Below are 18,639 nucleotides of genomic sequence, written 5' to 3'. Positions count from 1 at the left end.
CATTCCCTGAAGTACCTGCCGCACTGTGATTACTAGCCCCATGCCGACCATCCTCCTTTTTGCAGCCGGGCTTGGGAAGTCCATGGCCAAGTGTTTATTTCCGACCAGTTTATGTGTTTCCGATCCCACCCTGGTATGGAAATCACAGGCAGTAACGTAATGTTCATTCGCTCAGTCTGCAGCGCCTGTAGTGGACAATCGCGGTACTGCAGGGGATCGGCAGCGTTCTGAATCAGGAAGTGCCGCGAGTTAACATGGCTTCGAAAGGACCGGTCGAGAGTTTGAGCGAGGAGGCAATTTGTCCCATCTGCCTGGATTTCTTCACAGATCCGGTGTCGCTGGAGTGCGGACACAACTTCTGTCGCTCTTGTATCACACAGTATTGGGAAAAGGAGGAGAGAAACTCCTGCCCGGAGTGTAGAGAGGTGTTTGCAGACCGCACCCTCAGGGTCAATCGGGCCTTAGCAAATCTGGTTGAAAAATTTCGAAGTTTAAACCTGAATCCGAAAGGGAAGGAAGGTAAACTTCACTGCGAGGAACATGAGGAAGAACTGAAGCTGTTCTGTGAAACGGACAAGACACTGATCTGTCTGATCTGTAGAGATGCGCAGGAACACAGAGAGCACCGCTTCCTGCCGATTAGAGAAGCTGTTAAAATCTACAAGGTAAAACTAACCTGAATTTGATACTGACCCCATCGTCATTATCCACGGCACGAGCCTCCGTAAACAACACATCATTCCCCCACCTTTCGCCATCTCTAATGGGATTCTATCACCAAGCACATCCCACCGCCATGTCACTTCCACAACTCTCCGCTCTCTGTAGAGATTGCTCTCTACGTAACTCCCTTATCCACTCGCTCCGTCCAACTGATCTCCCTCCTGACACCGATACCTGCAAACGGGACATGTGCTACACCTGACTCCTACACCTCCTCCCTCGTCACCATTCAGGGGCCCAAACAGACTGAATTCCTCCCTTTTCTTCCATGGCCAATTGTCCTCTCGTGTTAGTTTCCTCCTTCTTCAGCTCTTTGCCTCTTCCACCTGTCCCCTCTCAGCTTCTCACTTCATCACCCTCCCCCACGTCCCCCTCACGTTGTCTCACCCGTCACCTCTCAGCTGGTTCTCATCCCCAACCTTTTTATTCTGGCTTCTACCCCATTCCTTCCCAGTCCTAGTGAAGGGTCTCATCCCGAAACACCGACTGTTTCTTTGCCCTGCATACAGTGGCTTGCAAATGTTTGGGCACTACTGGTCAAAACATCTGTTCCTGTGAATAGCTAAGCGAGTAAAAATGAACAAATTTCCAAAAGGCATGAAGTTAAAGATGACACATTTCTTTAATATTTTAAGCAAGAAATATTTTTATTTCCATCTTTTACAGTTTCAAAATAACAAAAAAGGAAAAGGGCCCGAAGCAAAAGTTTGGGCACCCTGCATGGTCAGTACTTAGTAACACCCGCTTTGGCAAGTATCACAGCTTGTAAACACTTTCTGTAGCCAGCTGAGTCTTTCATTTCATGTTTGGGGGATTTTTGCACATTCTACCTTGCAAAAGGCTTCAAGTTCTGAGAGATTCTTGGGCCGTCTTGCATGCACTGCTCTTTTGAGTTCTATCCACAGATTCTCAATGATGTTTTGGTCGAGGGACTCTGAGGGCCATGGCAAAATCTTCAGCTTGCGCCCCTTGAGGTAGTCCATTGTGGATTTTGAGGTGTGATTAGGATCGTTATCCTGTTGTAGAAGCCATCCTCTTTTCAGCTTTTTTACAGACGGTGTGATATTTGCTTCCAGAATTGGCTGGTATTTAATTAAATTCATTTCCCCCTCTACCAGTAAATGTTCCCCAGACCACTGGCTGCAACACAAGCCCAAAACATGATCGGTCCACCCCCGTGCTGAACAGTTGGGGAGGGGTTCTTTTCATGAAATCCTGCACCCTCTTTTGCTCCAACATACCTTTGCTCATTGTGGCCAGAAAGTTCTATTCGAAGAGTTTGAAGAACATTCAAACAAGCCTGATGCATTTTGGAAACAAGTCCTGCGGACTGATGAAGTTAAATTAGTACTTTTAGGTCGCAATGTTATTGTTATTTTGAAACTGCAAAATATGGAAATAAAAAAAAATTTTGCTTAGAACATTAAAGAAATCTGTCATCTTTAACTTTATGCATTTTGGAAATCAGTTCATCTTTTACTCGCTTAGCTATTCTCAGTAAAAGAAATTTTGACCGGGGTGCCCAAACTTTTGCATGCCACTGTAGATGCTGAGCTCCTCTGGCATTTTGTGTGTGATAATTGCGTTTGATCCCCTGTTTCTTTTGTTCTACCTTTTTTTTCTATTTCTTACGCTCTCTGACTTCCAGGATCAGCTAAAATCTTCCTTAGACTCTCTCACAAAAAGGAAATCAGACTTCCAGGAAAAGGAGCAGCAACAGAAAGAGAAGATTTCTGGAGTTCGGGTGAGGCTTCCTGAGCGGAATTTCTGATATTACTGTATAGTTTTGCTCCCTTTAATGCAGAATTCCAGAGTATCGCAGCTCCAGTGACCTGGGTTCGATCCTGACCTCTGGTGCTGTCTGTGTGGAGTTTGCATGTTCTCCCTGTGACCACGACAGTTTCAGACACATCCCAAGGACATGCTGGATGAATGGTTAATTACAATTAACCCTGTGAAGCTGGGGAAGTTGTATGTGAATCAGGTGGGAGTTAATAGGTCAGTGAGGGAGGTTTCAGGAAAACGTGAGGGAATGGGGTTGACGGGAATGATTCAGAAGCATGAACTTTAATGGACCGAATGGTCACCTTAACGTCATCAGGAAATACAGACAGCACTACAGTAAATTAATCTTCACCTTTCATTCGATAGGAACAGTCACACAGCCTTCAGACCCACATCACGTCCCAGTTTGCAGAACTGCGCCAGATTATCACTGAGAAAGAGCAGAGCGTACTCAAGGATCTCAGGGAGGAAGAGGAGAGGATTCTAAATCGAATGGAGAAAAATATTCGAGAGATTCAAGAGAATATCGGGTTGATTCAGGAGGAAATCTCAAAGTTAAAGGAACGGATGGATCAAAAAGACAGTGTGATATTTCTCAAGGTGAGGGATTATATTTCAATTTGTTCCTGCCAAAGGGCAGGAAATGAACAGTGGTATATTTGAAATAAACACAGCACAGTGGCCAGTTCTAACAAATTAATTGCCGCTGCAGGCAACCTCACACAGATTGTTACACTTGAATGATGCGCCCTCCAATCACTCCAATGATGACGTTCCAAAATGTCTAAGATATGTATTCGATCCTCTATCAGCAACATACAATCTAGAAGCAATGAATCGTAAGCATTATAAATCGTAAGTTAAGCTGCAACGTATCGGTCAACAAAGATATGACATCCGTCCGTCCCCAGCTCAAAACTTTTGAGAACAAAGTTCGAATATGTAACTTATTCGGTTCGCTTTTCCCACGCCCCCACTCACATGACGTGTTCCCATAATAAACACGTAACACAGAATACATTGCAGACAGAAAACAGATGCATTGCTCCTACACACAGCATTTACAAATGGCAGTAAACTGTTTCTCACCAGACAATTGATGAAACTATTCAGGGTTGTTGTTGTCCCAGAACTGGACTTCCACAATTTCTGTACATCCCAGGACAGAATGTAATCTGCTCTGAAAATAACACAGACTTGCAGACTGTGTTCTTAATTACCTGTTAAATATCCTCTAAAACTCCCATTAACACCCAGTTCCAGTCACAGGCTGTGAGTGTGCGTGGTGTGGTGGGTGTGAGGGTCTCTCTGTCAATCACTGAGAACAAAGAATGTGACCCACACATCAGACTTATCCTCAATATCCGGTTTCCGTCAGATTAGGGAAACTTTCATTGTTTCTTTACTTTCTCAGATAAATTTTACACGGGATTATCTCCCATTCTGTGAGTGTGTCTGGTGTGGTGGGTGTGAGGGTCTCTCTGTCAATCACTGAGAACAAAGAATGCGACCCACACATCAAACCTACCCTCTCTATGTGGTTTCCATCAGATTAGGGAAACATTCACTGTTTCTTTACTTTCTCAGATAAACTTCATACAGGATAATATCCCATTCTCCATCATAAACAGGCCATTCGGTCCATCTTCTCCGATCTGCTTCCCTGCTAAACAAACCTCCAGCCAGCTACTCACCACACCCAGCAACAGTGCCCGAACTCCCTGGTCCCTCGTGTACATCCAGTTTCCCCATGACATTCAATCTCTGCTGTTCCGCTCAACCACTCCTGTGCCAGTGAGTTCCACATCCTCTTCACTAAATTTCTATGGGATTTATTAAGATCCATCTGGAATTTCATCTGCCCATAAATAGATATACTTTCTCCACATGCACACAATCAAATCCATCATTGATCTTAAATTGCTCCATCTTATCACCCTGACGTCTTATCCAGATGAAAATGCGCAACCCGTCCTGTCTTTCCTGTAAGTTTCATCCTCTCAGTAATGACCTAATTTTCAGAAACATTACCTGTAATTTTCCCCGTGGTTCTGTGTTTTTTTTGTGTGTGTGAGTGACTGCGGGAGAGGGAATTTTCAACACCTTGTAATGATTTGGATAAAATTCAGGATGTAGATGGTAAGTCCAAGTCTAATCAGATTTGTGTTTTTATTTATTTCAGGTGGAAACTAGTAGGAACAGGAGGTAGGACATCCTCTTCACTGAAACCTTGTATAGATTTGTAATATAGTTCAGAATAGCAGTTTATCACCATCAGTTTATTATTTACAGGATTAATGATGATGTCCAGGAATATTCAGTGACAGATGAGACCCTACCGTTTGAAAAATTCGTTCACCCTTATTTGTTGAACACAGTGCTGAGAGAAGCACTTGATGCCATTATTCAAGGTAAAACTTACAAAGATTCATTTCACCTTGTTTATGAAACACAATTGTTATTATTTAAGGCAAAGATTGGCTGTAATAATGACTGAAGGGGAACTGAAGTCAACCCCACCGACTGTGGGGGGGGGGGCCGTGGGAGGCGTCACTGTCACATGGTCAGCTGGAGATGTCAGTCCCCTGAACACACCAGCACAGGGTCACAATACAACCAATACACGGGAATGGCAGATGAACAACTGTGTCCTGATCCCAGGACACTGCACTAACATGCCAAGACATGAGTCTGAATCCTACCGCAGGAGCTGGGAAATTAATACTGACTTGATGATATTGTAGGGAATAAAAGCGGGCATCAGTGTGGTCACCGGGCTTGTCAGAAAAATGCACAAGTCCTTCGTGCGCTGTGAGTGCAGACTCTGATTGATGCAGGTCTTCCCCCTTCTGGATTGGCAACTCTTACTGTTGTTCGAGGGAAAAGAGGGGAGCGGTAGTGATTGGGGACTCAGTCGGGGAACAGACAGGAGAATCTGTGGATGTGAACGGGACACCCGAATGGTATGTTGCCTCCTAGGTGCCGGAATCAGGGATGCCTCGGATCGTGTCTGCAGCATTTTAGAGAGTGAGGGAAAACAGCTGGATATGTTGGTATATTTTGGGACCAATGACATTGGAAGTAAAAACAAAGAGGTCCTGAAAATAGAATTTGGAGAGCTTGGTCGAAAGCTCAGAAGCAGTACCTTCAGGTTTATAATTTCTGGACTGCTGCTCGTGCGACGTGCTGGTGAGGGTAGAAGCAGGATAATTTGGCAGATTAAAGCATGCCTGAGAAGCTGGTGCAGGGGACAGGGCTTCAGGTTTTTGGATCATTGGGATCTTTTCTGGTGGAGAAATGACCTGCTCAAAAGGGATTGTTTGCACCTGGACCCGAGGGAGAACAATATTCTCACAGAGAGGTTTGATAGAGCTGTTGTGGGGTGGGGGGGGGGTTAAACTAATTTGTTCGGGGGGAGGGGTTAGGAACGAGTGAAGGGGTAGGACTGATGGTAAAAATGCAAAGATAGTGTGCAGTCAGACAGTCAGATGGGGCAGACAGATACGAGGACAAAACTGCAGCCAGCAGGGTGAGTATCAGTGCATTAGGGATGCAGAATTAAAAAGGATAGGAAATACAGTACCCAAAGTGTTATATCTCAATGCATGGAGTGTGAGAAATAAGGTAGATGATCTTGTTGCATTATTACAGTTTGCCGGGTATGAAGTTGTGGCCATCACTGAATCATGACTGAAGGATGGTTGTAGTTGGGAGATGAATGTCCAACGTTACACGTTGTATCAGATGGTTAGGAAGGTAGGCAGAGGGGGTGAAATGGCTCTCCTGGTAAATCAATAGAAATATGTGACATAGGATTGGAAGATGTTGATTCCTTATGGGTTGAGTTAAGGAAATTCAGAAGTGAAAATGACACTGATGACAGTCATATACAGGATCCCAACAGTAGCTGGATGTGGACCACAGATTACAACTGGAAATAGAGAAGGCCAATGAAACTGACAATGTTACAATAGTCATGGGAGATTTCAACAAGCAGGTCAATTGGGAAAATCAGGTTGGTAATGGATCTCAAGAGAGTGAATTTGTTGAAAGCCATGTGATAACTTTTTAGAGCAGTTTGTCGTTGAGCCTACTTGGGGAACAGCTCTACTGGATTGGATGTTATGTATTGAACCAGAGGTGATATCTTAGGAAAAAAACCTGAGGAGGCAATGCTCACAACGTGACTGAGTTCAGATAAGGAAAAAGTAAATTCTGACGTTGTAGTATTCCAGAGGAGTAAAAGAAATTACAGTGGTCTGAAAGAGGAGTTGGCCAAAGTAAATTGGAGGGAGATGTTGTCCGGAATGACAGCAGAGCAGAAATGATGTCAGATTCTGGGAAAATGAGGAAGGTGAAGGATAGATATATTCCAAAAATAAATAAATACTCAAATGGCAAAATAGTACAATCGTGGCTGATAATGCTGATGTAAATGCAAAAGAGTGGGCATACAACAAAGTGAAAATTAATAGGAAGACAGAGAATTGACATGGGTGGTTAGGAAGTTGTTGGAGTCGATTGTCAAAGATGAGGTTACAGAGTACCTGGAAGCATATGACAAGATAGGCAGAACTCAGCATGGATTCCTTAAAGGAAAATCCTGCCTGACAAACCTATTACAATTTTTTGAGGAAATTACCAGTAGGCTAGACAAGGGAGATGCAGTGGATGTTGTACATTTGGATTTTCAGAAGGCCTTTGACAAGGTGCCACACATGAGGCTACTTAACAAGATAAGAGCCCATGGAATTACGGGAAAGTTACATACGTGGATAGAGTGTTGGCTGATTGGCAGGAAACAGAGATTGGGAATAAAGGGATCCTATTCTGGTTGGCTGCCGGCTACCAGTGCTGTTCCACAGGGATCCGTGTTGGTGCTGCAACGATTTGGATTATGGAATCAATGGCTTTGTGGCTAAGTTTGCTGACAATACGAAGATAGGTGGAGGGGCCTGTAGTGCTGAGGAAACGGAGAGTCTGCAGAGAGACTTGGATAGATTGGAAGAATGGGCAGACAAGTGGCCAATGAAGTATAATGTTGGAAGGTGTATGGTTAAGCACTTTGGCAGAAAAAATAAACAGGCAGACTATTATATAAATGGGGAAAGAATTCAAAGTTCTGAGATGCAACGGGACTTGGGAGTCCTCGTACAGGATACCCTTAAAGTTAACCTCCAGGTTGAGTCAGTAGTGAAGAAGGTGAATGCAATGTTGGCATTCATTTCTAGAGGAATAGAGTATAGGAGCAGGGATGTGATGTTGAGGCTCTATAAGGCGCTGGTGAGACCTCACTTGGAGTACTGTGGGAAGTTTTGGTCTCCTTATTTAAGAAAGGATGTGCTGACGTTGGAGAGGGTACAGAGAAGATTCACTGGAGTGATCCGGGAATGAGAGGGTTAACATATGAGGAACGTTTGTCGGCTCTTGGACTGTATTCCATGGAGTTTAGAAGAATGAGGGGAGACCTCATAGAAACATTTTGAATGTTGAAAGTCATGGACAGAGTGGATATGGAAAAGTTGTTTCCCATGATGGGGGAGTCTAGTACGAGAGGGCATGACTTAAGGATTGAAGGATGCCCATTCAGAATAGAAATGCGAAGAAATTTTTTTACTCAGAGGGTGGTTAATCTGTGGAATTTGTTGCCAAGGGCAGCAGTGGAGGCCAAGTCATTGGGTGTATTTAAGGCAGAGATTGATAGGTATTTGAGTAGCCCGGGCATCAAAGGTTATGATGAGAAGGCTGGGGAGTGGGACTAAATGGGAGAATGGATCAGCTCATGATAAAATGGCGGAACAGACTCGATGGGCCGAATGGCCGATTTCTGCTCCTTTGTCTTATGGTTTTATAATTCAGAGGCTTTTAAATACCTAGAGAGAGGAACTGAAAAGATGATTGGGAGGGGGAAAAAATGAAATATGGAATTGAATTGAATTGAATTGACTTTATTACTTACATCCTTTATATAAACAAGCAGTAAACATTTTCCGTCTAAATGTGCAGTTTATAGTAATTTATGATGAATAATATGCATAACATTCTAGTCAATATAACATAGAAATACAGTTGTCTCAGCACGAGTTAAGCAGTCTGATAGCCTGGTGGAAGAAGCTGTCCCCAGACCCTGTTTGTTCTGGCTTTTATGCTGCGGTACCAGTTCCTGTATGGTAGCAACCGGCTCAGTTTGTTGGGGTGACTTCGGTCTCCAGTGATCCTTCAGGCCCTATTTACACACCTGTCTTTATAAAACAAGTAAGCAAACAATATCAAGCTACACACATCAAAGTTGCTGGCGAACGCAGCAGGTCAAACAAACAAACAATATCAAATTGATTTTCAAGTATTGTGCAAAAATAAAATAGAGATGAGAGTGGATATAGGACCGCTGGAAAGTGAGGCTGGATATATAATAACAGGGGACAAAGAGATGACAGATGAACTAAATGAGTATTTTGCATCAGTCTTCACTGTGGAAGACACTAGCACTGTGCCAGATGTTGAAGGGTGCGAGGGAAGAGAAGTGAGTGCAGTTACTGTTACACGGGAGAAGGTGCTCAAAAAGGGACATAAGTCACCCGGACCAGATGAACTGCACCCTCGTGTTCTGAAAGAGGTAGCGGTAGACATTGTGGAGGCATTTGAAATGATCTTTCAAAAATCATTGGACTCTGGTGTGGTGCTAGAGGACTGGAAATTACAAATGTCACCCAACTCTTAGTCATGAGGAAGGCAGCAGAAATGAAGTTATAGACCAGTTAGCCTCACCTCTGTGGGTGGGAAGACATTCGTGTCAATTGTTAAGTACGAGGTTATGGAATACTTGGTGATACTGGACAAGATAGGACAAGTTGGCTTATAATAAGATTGGTGGAGGGGCCGGTAGTGTTGAGGAAACAGGTAGGCTGCGGAAGGACTTAGATGAGGAGACTGGGCAAGAAAGTGGCAAATGATACACAATGCTGGAAAATTCATGGTCATGCATTGTGGTGGGAGACATAATACGCAGATTATTTAAAATGGGGAGACAATTCAAAAATCTGAGATGCAGATGGATGTGGGGGTCCTTCTGCAGAGCACCCTGAAGGTTAACTTGCAGGTAGAGTCAGTTGTGAGGAAGGTAAATGCAATGTTAGCATTCAGTTCCAGGAGTTTAGTATCCAGGAGCAGGGATGTGATGCTGAGGGTTTATAAGGCAATGGTGAGGCCTTACCTTGAGTATTGTGAACAGTTTTGGGCTCCTCATCTCAGAAAAGATGTGCTGGTATCGTTGAGTGATCAGAAGAGATTCACAAGGATGATTCCGGGAATGAAAGGGTTATCAGACGTGAAACGTTTGATAGCTCTGTGCCTGTACTCACTGGGATTTAGAAAGATGAGGGGGGATCTCACTGAAACTTTTTGAATGTTGAAAGGCCAAGACAGAGTAGATGTGGAAAGGATGTTTCCCATAGTGGGGAAGTCTGGGACAAGAGGGCACAGCCTCAGGATACAGGGGCGTCTTATTTAAAAACAGAGGCGCAGAGAAATTTCTTTAGCCAGAGGGTGGTGAATTTGCAGAACTTGTTACCACAGGCAGCCGTGGAGGCCAGGTCGTTGGGCATATTTAAGGCCGAGCTTGACAGGATCTAGATTGCACACAGTATCGGAGGTTGTGGTGAGAAGGCCGGGGAGTGGGGCTGAGGAGGAGAAGAAAAGGATCAGCCGTGATTGAAAGGCGGAGCAGACTCGATGGGCCAAATGGCCTAATTCTGCTCCTATGTCTTATGGGCTTCTGGTTATCAGACCACAACATTGAAGCATTGTGAGAATGAGCCCGGACAACCCAGCCAGCATTGACATCATTCAGGATTTCATCTCAGGAGAAGCACACACAGCATAACCAGACTGGCAAAACAGCCCGACACACACATACACAGGAAGGATTGGCAGATTGTAGTCAGAGACGCAGCAATGTACGTTGATATTTCCTTCAGTAACCTAGAAACTATTCTCTTCAGACACGGTAATTTATTTATTTAAACAACTCACACATGTCACACATTGTCAGCACACACCAGACATGTGATGACACACTGTGACGTACAAATATTTCAATGTGCACACTCTCCCTCAATGTGTACACACAAACACACTGATATTTACCACAATCAACACACAAACACACACAAACACACACACACACACAGAGTAACACATACACACACATAATATCTGAGTGTGACACATGGTCAAAGAAATAGGCCCACGTTCCGACTTAGGAATGAAATCTGCCGTCCTTACCCAGTCTGTCTGTTCTGTGCACTGAGCTGCCCTCTGACGTGACGTCACATCAACAGTTCACAGACAGACTCCAGGGTGAGATTCCTCAGGAGGATGATCTGGGAGGGTTTGAACCCACGGCCCACTTCATCCATCTGCAAGACTGAGGTGTCTTCCTGAGCATGTCCCGTTTGTGTGTGTTTGTCCCGTATCCCTCTAATCACTTCCTAGCTATGTACCTGTGTAAGTTCACCTTAAAATATTTTAATTTTACCTGTTTCTACAGCATCTGACAGCAAATTCCATCTGCCCACCTCGCTCTCCGTAAGAATGTTACCCCACAGATCACTCATGAAAATTTTTCCTCTCACTTTCAATCTGAGCCCTCTGGTTCTGTACTCCCATTTCTCAGAAAAATACTCACTTTATCTCAGCCCGTTGTGAATGTATTTACCTCGATGAGGGATCAACAATCAACATCCTACACTACAGCTAAATAGCCCAAGCTCAACCACTCTCCGCTTTTTAATCCAAGCCCCCCAGTCCTGGTAACATCCTCCTGAACCTCCCTGTCCAGTGTAATGACATCCTACATGGGTTGACTCTGTGGTTAAGAAGGCGTACGGTGCACTGACCTTCATCAATTGTGGGATTGAGTTTAAGAGCCGAGAGGTAATGTTGCAGCTATATAGGACCCTGGTCAGCCCACTTGGAGTACTGTGCTTAATTCTGGTCACCTCACTACAACTACAGGAAGGACGTGGAAACCAATAGAAAGAGTGCAGAGGAGATTTACAAGGATGTTGCCTGCTTTTTTTTTTGGGGGGGGGTATGCCTTATGAGAATAGGTTGAGTGAACTCGGCCTTTTCTCCTTGGAACGACGGAGGATGAGAGGTGACCTGACGAAGATGTACAAGATGATGAGAGGCATTGATCGTGTGGATAGTCAGAGGCTTTTTCCCAGGATTGAAATGGCTAGCATGAGAGGGCATAGTTTCAAGGTGCTTGGAAGGAGATACAGAGATGTCGTAGGTATGTTTTTTATGCAGAGAATGGTGAATGCATGGAACGGGCTGCTGGTGGTGGTGCTGCAGGTGGAAACGATAGGGTCTTTTAAGAGACTCATGAATGGCTACATGGAGCTTATAAAAATAGAGGGCCATGGGTAAGGCCCAGGTAGTTCTAAGGTAGGGACATGTCCGACACAGCTTTGTGGGCCAAAGGGCCTGTATTATGTTCTATGTTTTCTGTGTTTCTATGTTTCACTATATTCGGGGAAGTGGACATGCAGACAATACCCGAACTGTGGTCTATCATCGATATCATAGACCTTGCTTAAGCTCATGTGGACAGTGTCGAATATGCTGATGAACACAGGACTGAAGGTGTTATATTTGAATGCTCCAGTATACGGAATAAGGTTGATGATGTTGTAGCACAGGTAGAGATTGGCAGGTATAACGTTGTTGGCGTCACTGAGTTGTGGCTGAAAGGAGATGCTGGCTTGAAGTTCAACATTCAACGATACACCTTGTATTCAAAGGGCAGGCAGGTAGGCAGAGGGAATGGGGAGGGTCTGTTGTCAAAAATGAAATGAAATCCTTAGAGAGAGGTGACATAGGATTGGAAGATGTTGAGTCATTGTGTGTAGAGTTAAGAAACTGCTAGGCTAAAAAGACCCTGATGGTAATTATATACAGGCCTCTAAATAGTAGCCAGGATCGAAATGGGATACAAATTACACGAGGAAATGGGAAAAAAATGCAATGTGACAGTCGGAATGGGGGATTTCAACAAGGAGGTAGATTGGGAAAATCAGGCTGGTGCTGCATCCCAAGAGAGGGAATTTGTAGAATGTCCCCAAGATGGCTTTTTTGAACCGCTTCTGGTTGAGCCCAATGGCAATTCTAGAGTGGGATTTGTATAGTGGACCAGATATGATTGGGGAGACTAAGGGAAAAGAACCTTTAGGAAGCAGTGATCACAAAATGATAGAATTCACCCCAGAGTTTGAGAGGGAGATAAAGTCAGATGTATCGGTATTAGAGTGGAGTAAAGTTAGTTACAGAGGCATGAGGGAAGAGCTGACCAAAGTAGATTGGGAGGGGACACCAGCAGGGATGATTGCAGAACAACAAAGACTGGAATTTCTGGGGACAATTTGGATAGATAAATCCCAAAGACGGAGGAGTATTCTCCACGGAGAATGAGGCAACCTTGTTTAACAAGGGAAGTCAAAGACAGCATAAAAGTGAAGGAGAGGGCATACAATAGAGCAAAAATTAGCAGGATGTTGAAGTATTGAGGAGATTGTGATAATCAGCAGAAAGCAATTACAAAGCCCGAAGGAGAGAAAATAAGATATGAGGGAAAGCTTGCCTACAATACTCAAGAGGACACAAAACTCTAAAGAGTAAAAGAGAGGCAAGAGTGGATATTGGACCCCAAGAAAGTGACACTGGAGAGGAGACATGTGACAAAAGACATTGTCGAAGTACTTATTTAATATTTTGTATCAATCCTCACTGTAGAAGATACCAGCTGTATGTCAGAAATGTGAGAGTGTCTGGGGACAGAATTGAGTGTTGTTGATGTTACTGAGGAGAAAGTGCGTGGGAAGATTGAAGGTCTGAAGGTACCTGGACCAGATGGACTACACCCCAGTGTTCGGAAAGAGTTAGCTGAAGAGAATATGGGGGCATTAGTAATGATCTTTCAGGAATCACTAGATAATTGGACATTCAAGACGAATGGAAATTGCAAAGGTCACTTCACTCTTTATGACGGGAGAGCAGCTGAGGAAAGAAAATTACAGGTGAGTTAGTCTGGATGTGGTGTGCTTGGAAAGATGCTGGGAGTCCAGTATTAATGGAACTGCTTTTGGGTGCATGGAGGCTCATGATAAAATAGAGCAAAGACAGCATGCCTTCACTGAAGGGGAAATCGTGCCTGACAAATCTGTTGGAATTTTTCGAGGAACACTAAGCCGAGATAGACAAAGAATGATTTGGATGACAGAATTGTTGCCTTTGTGGCCAAGTTTGCAGATGAGATGAAGTTAGGTGAAGGGGAAGATAGCGCTGCAGAAGCTCAGAGTCTGGGGAAGGGCAGAGACAGATTCGAAAATGGACAAAGATGTGATCGATGGATTATCCAGTCGGGAAGTCCTGCATGCAATTTGGTAGACGGAATAAAGGCATAGACGATTTTGTAAACTGTGAGAAAATTCAAAAATCAGAGGTGCAGAAGGGACTTGGGTGTCCTTGTGCAGGATTCCCTAATGGTTAATTGCAGTTTGAGTCAGTGTTAAGGTCAGCAAGCTCAATGTTAACATTCATTTCGAGAGGACTCGAATAGGATGTAATTCTGAGGGTTTATAAGGCATTGGTCAGACCACACTCGGAGTATTGTGAGCAGTTTTGGGTCCCTTATATCGGAAAAGATGTGCTGGCATTGGAAAGGGTCCAGGAGGTTCACAAGAATGATTTTGGGAATGAAAGAGTTAACATATGAGGAGTGTTTGATGGTTTTGGACTGTACTCATGGGACTTTAGAAGAATGGCTGATTTATTATCCCTCTCAACTCTACTCTCCCGCCTCCTCCCCATAATATTTGACACCCTGACTAATCAAGAAGTTTACATATCAACTTCTGCTTTAAAAATCACACACGAGAAGATCTGCAGATGCTGGTTATCCAAGCAACACAGGTCCTGATGAAGGGTCTTGGCCTGATCTCACTGAAACCTACCCGGAGAGAGTGGATATTGGAAGGACCTTTCCTATAGTGGGTGGGTCGAGAACACAAGGCACAGCCTCCGACTTGAGGATGTCCATTTAGAACAGAGATGAGGAGGAATTCCTTTATCCACAGGATAGTGAATATGCCACAGGGAATACATTTCATTGTGTATATTTAAGGTGAAGCCACACACCACAAAATGCTGGAGGAACTCAGCAGGCCAGGAAGCATCTATGGAAAAGAGTGAACTGTTGATGATTCAGACTGAAATCCTGCATCAGGACCTGTGTTGTCTAAGGGTCCCTGCAAATTCTCCCCCTGTCCAAATGAGGGGCTGCGGGTGATGAATGTTAACATTGAATGAAGGGCTCCTGTGCTGTACTGTTCTATGTTCTCTGTTCCATGATCAGAAGAATGAGAGGAGATCTCAGGGAAACAAAAAATTCTTCTGGGGTCAACAGACAGGATACAAGGAGGATGTTTCCTTTGTCTGAGGAGTCAAGGGTCAGGGGTCACTGTCTGTTTGGAATTCTCAGCACCCGCAGGGAGAGCGGGGTTTGGGCGTTCTTATCCATTCAGTTCACAGAGCCATCGCCATACAGCATAGAAATGTGCCCTTTGACCCATCACCTCTGTGCTGACCCATTTACCCATCTACATTCATCCCATTGGCCATCATTAGATCAGTCTCCTTCTGTGCCTTGCCTATTGAAGTGTCTGTCCAAGTGTCTCTTAAACACAGAGGACTGGAGGACTGTAACCTGCAGAGGTCAGTGCTGGGGCCGGGGTTGTTTGTCATTCCTATCAATGATTTGGATGATAATGTCGGTGACATAGTTAGTAGGTTTGTTAATTACACTAAAATTCATGGTACAGTGGACAGTGAAGAGGGTTATCTCTGTTTACACCGGGCCCTTAATCAACCGTAGAGATGGGTACAGGGAGAATGTTTTAAAATACATCTTGGCAGGGACGTGGATAAAAAAACGTGAAAGGAATAATGGACAAATGGGACTAGCTCACTAGAGCAAGTTGGTCAGCACAAACAAGTTGGGCCGATGGGCCTCCGTGACCTCCAGTTTAAATCTATTCACTCACCCCTTTCCCATCTTAATCCACCCCTCTCCTGCACTCGTTTCTGCTGTCTATTTATTTCTGTTCTTGAGGGAAGATGTCGACCTGAACCGTAGACTGTCCATCTCTCTCCACACATGCTGCCCGACCCGCTCGGTTCCTCCAGCATTTTGTGTCTGTTTGATCGGGAAATCTCTGCTCTCCGTCCAGCGGAAAACCCCTGGGGAGACATTAGTTGTCCGTCCGCTTTCGTTGAGTCAAACCAAAGGAAAAGTTCGTGTAGCCACCAGACCATGCCTGAGGCCCAGCGGCCTTTCCCCCGATCCCCGAGTCTCCCCCCGATACCCGGGGCCGCGGTGCCCGAGTCTCCCCCCGGTCCCCGGGGCCGCGCTGCCCGAGTCTCCCCCGATCCCCGGACGCTCTCTAATTCTCTGCTTCTCCCCCCAGTCTCTGTCACCCTGGATGTGGAAACGGCGCATCCGTGTCTCGAGGTGTCTGGGGATCGGAGGAGTGTGAGATGGACCCGGACCAGGACCCGGACCCGGAGGGATCTCCCTGACACCGGGAAGAGATTCACATTCTGGGCTTGTGTGCTGGGATCGGAGGGATTCACATCGGGGAGACATTACTGGGAGGTGGAGGTGACGGGGAATCGGGTCTGGTGTCTGGGAGTCGCTGCAGAGTCTGTGGAGAGGAAGGGACGGTTCAGTCTGAGTCCGGAGACCGGATTCTGGGTCATCGGGCGGGTTGGTGACGTGTTACATCGGGATTGTGACGTGTTCCCCTCCCCCGAGTCCCGTCTCCCTGCCGGTCCCATCCCCGGGAGGGTGGGAGTTTATCTCAGTTACCAGTCCGGGACAGTTTCATTTTACAACGCGGAGACCAAGTCCCGTCTCCACACCTTCACTGGGAATAAATTCACGGGGAAACTTTATCCTCTCTTCTGGCCTCGGGATGTAAACCAGTGGCTGAGAATCTGCTCCGGTTCCGCTCCGGGTCTGTAAACGGGTCGGGTCCCGGGACCGGCGTCAGGAGTAAAGTCCCTGTAAATATAAATGTGCGGAGAGTGAAATAAACACGAGATGAGAATTATCGATCCGTTAATTTTAACTTGTTCACCGCGTCCGACAACCGAACAGAAACACCGCGGATTCAGCAGCAGCCGCGGGCGGCGGGTCCTGAGCTCCCCCGGGTCCTAAAGTCCACCCTCACTGATACAGGTAAAATGGGACAAGTGGGGCGGTGCTGACAGGAAAAGACAGTGAAGATTGATACAAAGTGTTCATTAAGTTCATCTGACATTTCTTTGTCCCCCATTACTACCTCACCAGCATCATTTTCCAATCCAATATCAACTCTCATCTCCCTTTCACTCTTCATGTAACTGAAAATGAACTTTTGATATACTGCTTTATATTATTGGCTAGTTTGCCTCATATTTCATCTTTTGCCTTTTGTTGGATTTTAAGAGCATCCCAATAATCCAACATCCCACTCACCTTTGCTACCTTATATGCCATATAACACGCAGTCCTTAAGTTCCCTTGTCAGCCATAGATTCCTACCCCTGCCATCTGAGAAATTCTTTTGTGGGACATGTCTCTCCTGCGCCTTGTAAACTATTTCCAGATACGTCAGCCACCTGTGTTCAGCCATCATCCCCGCAGTATCCTTCTCCAATTCACCTGGGCAAATTCCTCTCTCATGCCTTTGTAATTCCCTTTATTCCATTGCGAGACTGATACATGTGACTTAGGCTTCTCCCTATGAAAATGCAGTATGAATTCAATTATATTATGATCACTGCCTCTGACGGGTTCCTTTACTTTAAGCTCCGGGATATGATCAGTTTTATTACACAACACCCAATCCAAGATGGCCTTTCCCCGAATAGGGCCAAACACAAGCTGCTTTAAAAAGCCGTCTCGTCGGCATTCAACAAATGCCCTATCGTGATCTAACAACAAGCTGATTTTCCCAACCCTTTGCCTATTGATGTCCCGGACATAATTGTGACGCTACCGTTATTATAGTCCTTTGCCCGTTCAATACAGCGAATTAATTTAAAGCCTGTCCCTTAACTTAATAAAGTGTTTATCTGAAAACAACCAACCCCACCAAAGATTGTACTGAAGACTGCATTTGATTTTTTTCAGCCATATCTGCTTCACACTGAAATAGTATGTGTTTACCAGTTTCATAATGTCAAAATGTACACGACACAGAATGACGTTTTCCAATTAGATACAAGGAATAATTAGACATCGTGTGGCCATTTCTAAGTCGTGTCAATATCGTTTCTTCCATTCTTGATTTTAGCCCTTCTTCTATAAACCCGATTGGTTTATGTATTCTGTGAAGGTGCCTGTCCTGTATCCTACAAGTCTTGCCATAAGTCCCTAACTCTTAACACTACCAACCCCTAAGCTAAGATTTGCTAAGTGGAAGGTCTATATTCACAGTTGAACTTTTAACAGGTTGTGTTGCTAAACAGTCAGCCTGATCATTTCCCTCACCAGTGCGCTGTGCAGGGCCCATAAGGTGCAGACACATAAACCAAATTTGTATATCAAATACTGCTTGACGAGGTCCCAACAGTCAATCTGACCTACTGCTACAATGACCTGTTTTAAGGCTCATCAAATCCTTTTCTTGCTTTTTAAATCTTTTTATTAATTATTATTGAAAATCAACAACAGAGAAAAATACATCAAAATATTCAAGATAACATATCCATATGTAGAGTAAAAGTTAAATTATCAACCAGGTTAAACAGAAAAGCAATAATAATCAAAAAACAAAGTATTAAATCTTTTTTTATGGAAAAAAGGAATGAAGGAATAAAAAGGAACCCCTACGAACTAAAACAGAGAATACCCCGAATAACTAAAAAAAGGGAAAAACCCATTTGGAGCACAACCCCGGAGCTTTGCGCCATACAAGCTTCCATAAAAAAAAGACATCAAACGGCCAACCAAATTCATATAACCAAGCATCAGAAAAGGACCATCTTAATTAACTCAAGTCAAATGATAATAACGGGCAAAAGAGC

General features: G+C 44.6%; 2 pseudogenes; one reads left to right on the top strand and one right to left on the bottom strand.

The window, feature by feature from the left end:
- Nucleotides 1–212: 212 nt before the first annotated feature.
- On the top strand, nt 213–16,677 carry LOC134340978 (zinc-binding protein A33-like; annotated as a pseudogene).
- LOC134340981 (probable G-protein coupled receptor 139) overlaps nt 8,759–18,639 on the bottom strand; it is a 34,497-nt pseudogene continuing 24,616 nt past the window's right edge.

The sequence above is a fragment of the Mobula hypostoma genome, chromosome X2 (genome assembly GCF_963921235.1).
Source record: "Mobula hypostoma chromosome X2, sMobHyp1.1, whole genome shotgun sequence".
In the NCBI taxonomy this organism is placed as follows: domain Eukaryota; kingdom Metazoa; phylum Chordata; class Chondrichthyes; order Myliobatiformes; family Myliobatidae; genus Mobula; species Mobula hypostoma.
This window is presented reverse-complemented; position numbering and strand designations above follow the sequence as displayed.